Source organism: Pteropus vampyrus, unplaced genomic scaffold (genome assembly GCF_000151845.1).
Source record: "Pteropus vampyrus isolate Shadow unplaced genomic scaffold, Pvam_2.0 Scaffold159, whole genome shotgun sequence".
Lineage (NCBI taxonomy): Eukaryota > Metazoa > Chordata > Mammalia > Chiroptera > Pteropodidae > Pteropus > Pteropus vampyrus.
In genome coordinates, this window is record NW_011888940.1 from 698,843 (window position 1) to 704,075 (window position 5,233).

At 35.4% G+C, this 5,233-nt stretch overlaps 1 protein-coding gene across 1 annotated transcript in view; it reads right to left on the reverse strand.

Moving 5' to 3' along the window:
• The window catches only part of EFCAB2 (EF-hand calcium binding domain 2), a 92,388-nt gene that overhangs the window by 77,373 nt on the left and 9,782 nt on the right, over positions 1 to 5,233 (reverse strand). The window lies entirely within an intron of this gene.

Here is a 5,233-nt window from a genome sequence, read left to right on the forward strand (position 1 = left end):
TGAAGCGTTGTCAAGTATAGGGTATGGTAAACATGTTCTCACGAGTAGGCAAGAATAATTTATAACTGGAATAAATATTTTAAAATATAAAAATACTTGCTAAATGGATTATAAAACTTTTGTAGAAACGTTAAAATAATGAGACTTTTAAGAATAAATGCTCCTGAAAACCAAACCACGCTGACATCTTCTATGTACCTCTGTAATCCTTACCCATATATGCATATAATATTTAGATACTGTTTTAAATGGCTGCAATCCAACAAGTCAATAAATAAAAACTTACTTTGCATACTACATTGCTGGACAAGTAGATTTTATCCATATTTTCAAATTTATAAATAACTCTAAAATATTCATGTTTGTGCTTATGTTTTTCTTCTTTTTCAGAATATATTTCTAAGGGTAAAAAAGCATGTGTGTATCACTTTTTTCTTTAATATGAATTTCCAAACCACCTTCCAAAAACAAAGTATCCATTTTTTTTTCCCCCCATTTTGGATGTATTCAACATCGCCATTTGTTTTTTTTTTTTTAATTGTGGCAAAATACACATAACAAAAACCTAACCATCTTAACCATCTTTAGGTGTACATTTCAGTAGTGCTAAGCAATGATACTGTTGTACAACCAACCTCCAAAACTCTTTTCATCTTGCAAAACTGAAACTCTCCATCTATCAAATAACAACTTCCCTGTTCCCCTTTCCATGGCAACGACCATTCTACTTTCCATCCTATGATCTGACTATTCTATGTAACTCGTATAAGCAAAATTATACATTACTTGTTTTTTGTGACTGGCTAAATTCACTTAGCATGATGTCTTCAAGGTTCATCCTTTTGGTAGCAAATAGAACTTCCTTTCTTTTTAAGGCTAAATAATATTTCATTGTATGTATATAATTCATTTTGTTTATCCACCCATCCATTGATGGGCACTTGAGTTGCTTCTACCTTTTGGCTATTATGAATAATGCTGCTATGAACACTAGATGTACAAATATCTGTTCGAGTTTCTGCTTTCAGTTATTCTGGGGGTAAACCTAGATGCAGAACTGCTGAATCATATGGTTATTCAATATCTAATTTTTTAAGGAACCGCCATATTATTTTCCACAGCAGCTACACCATTTTACATTCCCATCAACAATACGCAATGGTTACAATTTCTCCACATCCTCACCAACATTTTATTACTTTTTTTCATAGTAACCATTCTAATAGGTGTAAGATGGTATCTCATTGTTCATTTAATTCTTTAAATTATGAATTTTTGACAAATTTTTATAGATTAGTACAAAGGTAAGTTTAAGTCCAGTTTTTCTCCAAATTGTATTAATTCTATATTACAGAAAGTAAATTAAGTTTCAAGCAGCTAGTTTTCTTCTTCAGTTAGTCTGTAAGTTTTCTCTTCCAAGTGGCCCCCAAAATATGCACAAATGCATCACGTGTGATCAATGATTGGTGAGATTTAAGTTTTTCTTAACCCTTAGATTCCATGTCATGCATTTACTAATAGCTATTTATTCCCTAGAATGTACCAGGCACTTTCCTTCCTATTTATTCAATATTACTTTAATGCCACCCGCCAGGCATTGTGGTGGGTGCTAGGAATATAAAGATGAATCAGAAGATACTATCCCCATTACATTATGAAATAGGTATAATTATTCCCACTTTACAGTTGAGGGACCTGAGTCTTCTTAAGTTTAGCATCTTGGCTAAGATCAGATAAAATTTGAGGAAGCTGGAATTCAAATTCAGGTCTTACTCCAAAGCTCACCTTTTCTACTATTCCATACTATATATACTCTGTACTATCAATAATTACCTTTTTAAAAAGTAATGTTCACCTGCAATTTCTGTTTTTTTACCTTAGATTTCCAAATGTTAGGCTTTGAGAAGAATGGCACGATTACAGAGAAAAAGAAAAAAATAATTAAAAACTTGTAAAATCTCTTCCATCTAGGAATTAATAACTGAATCGGAGGCACTTTACCAAGCAATGTTATCAGAACATGAGAAGTAACAAGGACTATTTTGTACAAACAAAAATATTAGTACAAAAATAGTAAATCCTAGAGCGAGTTTTAAGTATCTGAGGCTTATTTAATAAACTGACATACCATCCAAAGCTCACTGGACTGCCAAAAGTTAGACTTTTATTCCTAAACCGTTTGTTTCCCAGGTATGATTCTAACTATAAACAGAAGACCCTTTCAGTCCTATGTAAAATCCTCCAGGAGACAGACACAATAAAATAAGGTTAAAAGATCCAAAAAATCAACTATTGTGTTGATTCTACATTTAAACAAACATTTTTTAATCTAGGAAAAAAATTAATTATACTATGTTAAAACACAAAAGTGCTACAAATAAACACAATTTCAATGTACATAATCTGATATAATAGTCCCTGTCACAGATTTAATTTTCGTAACCAACATTCTCAATACTTATGTCAGGATTAATCCCTAAATGTTGAAGAAGAGTTGGATATGATGGCTACTCAGAAACCTAATCCTAAAAATCTCAAGATTAAAAACGAACTATTTAAAACATATGTATGTTTCTATGGAAGCAACCGAAGTGTCCTACGACCGATGATTGGATAAAGAAGCTGTTATACACACATACAATGGATTATTACTCAGCCATAAGAGATGAAATACTGCCATTTGCGACAACATGGATGGACCTCGAGATAATCATGCTAAGTGAAATAAGCCAGACAGAAAAAGCTGAAAACCACATGATGTCACTCATATGTGGGATATAAACTTAAAAGCGACAAACGAACAGTATAAACAGAGATTGATGGACATGGACAGTAGACTAGGGGTTACCAGAGGGTGGGAGGAGGAAGGGGGAAAGTAGATGGGGTAAAAGGGGTCAAATATGTGGTGACAGAAAGAAATCTAACTATGGGTGGTGAACACACAATGCAATATATATCTGCCTTACTATTAAATTGTACACCTGAAACTGGATTTCATTAACCAATGTCATCGTAATAAAAAATTTAAATGAATAAATAAAACATATGTTTCTACAAAGAGGATTTGTGTAATTATTTTTTAAAGACAAGCCGTGCATAACGTATTTGTAGAGCCAGATGGAAAATTAGCTTACCTGTAATGAAAAGAAAAAAGAACTAAAAATAGTTTTATCTACTTTTAGGTATAAATTTTGGGGAAAAAGGAAGTACTGCTTTGGTTAAAATATAAACATCTTTAACTAATTCAAATAATCTAAATTCAGCAAATACTGAGTTCCTACATTGTGCTGAGCACTCTGCAAGACATAGCACAACAGATCAAAAAAATGGTCCCTGCCCTCTTGGGGTTCATAGGGTATTGGATATATCCTCCAAAACCATCCTTTCTTTTGTGTGAGTCCATGTTCGTCAAGGAACTTTTGAAATATAAATTCATACTCCCCAAAACCTTAATGTCCATAAAACTGTATTGCAGAGATTAACTTTCTGGTCAATATATCAACATACCCCACTTAAGCTAATAAACCATTCAAGTTTGCGTATCACTCTTAATGAGTTTAGTTAGCTTGAGTGAATCCCCAAAGCCTGATCAATTCTCATTAATTGGCTAGATGTAATTTCTAAACCTTCAAAGATAATAATCAAATATAGGAGTAAAATGTCCATGCAATGATTACCCTCGGACGACACACCTTTATTTCATCATGCCCTTCAAACTGCAATTACAGTTAACTCCTAAAATTGTTAAGAATAAATGAGCTGTTCCAGGTAACAGTGCTTCTCAAACTTTAAGATGTTTTGGATCACCTGAGATCTGTTAAAACGCAGACTCTCATTCAGGGGTCAGGGGCAAGGGCTGAGATTTTTCATTTCCAGCAAGGTCTCACCGATGCCCAGGCTGCTGTCCACAGACCAGGAGGAAATACAACCTGGGACAGCATCTGACATAGGGGCTGCTCAGCCCCATTCACTGCTTCCTCCCACGTGTGGGTATCTTATCTCCCCTACTGATCCTAGGGAGAAAAGATGATGGCTTTTCCATCTTTGTATCCTCCAAAGTCCTAACCCAATCAAAATGCTTTCGATATAATAGGTATTAAATATATGTCAACTGAATGAATGACATCCAGCTTTTAAGTCATTTACTTATATAGTGATACAATTGTTTCTGCCTCTGAATTAATCTATTTAAATAAAAAAGTATTTTTTGAAAACTGAAAAATCAAGAAAGCTCTCAAGCTATTTTTCTAAAAACAAAAAAAAAATTGTATTTGCAGCATAATCTAGTGCATTTTCTCATGTTGACCTAATCGAATCTTATTTTTAAAAAAACAAATATCCAAAACTACCTTGCTAATTTATCTCCTAATGATTTTTCCATTTTTGTCAGTAAGGACTTTATTAAAATAAGTCATTTGGCTTTCCGGGTTTTAAAATTTATCTTTAAAAATAATCATTTTATTAAGATGTATCTTATATCTTTATCGCATGATAAAATTATAAGGCCACCTTAGGAAACTTAACATCTATAAAATAATTATGATTTTTCAGACTAACGGTACCATAAAAAAATCAAATAGTATGACTGTTATCCATAGGTAGCTCTTTGGCACAGCTTTCTTTGCGATCACCATGACAAATGATCATTCAGAACTGCTTTCTTCACTTGTAAATACCAGTCGTTAACCTGATACTTTGTTCCATGCTGAGAAAAATGGTATGTTGATAGGGTGTGCTTAGAGCACTCGAGAAAGGTAACAAAGGAGGAATATTACTTTCATGTGTAAGAGGTTTGTCTCCGGTTTTACGGTTTCGATGTGTTTTGTTTTTGCGATGAGCCTGCCAATTAACAAACACAAACACGTTTGAGTAACTAACAGAAAATGGTAACCAAGGCTGGGGTTTGTAATCACGCTGCCGAAACACGGTGAAGGTCTTGCAAACAGGCGTGGGTCACCACTTCCGCACACGAGCACCGAACCGGCCCTTCGGATCTTAGCGACAGGCCCGGCGGCGCCCGGGGCTCGGGCGCGTTCCCGCTCGCCCGATTGTTCTGTTTTTGTGTTTTAAGAGAAAACACTAGAAGGGTGGCGCAGCTCCGGCCTGCTCGGCAGGCACTGTGGCGGGTGCGGGCGCGGAGAGGACAACCGTGACCTCGAGGCCGTCCCCCCGCGTCCCCACCGACAAGGCAAAATGGTGGCGGCGGCCGCCATCCGGCCGGCCGGGCGGGGCA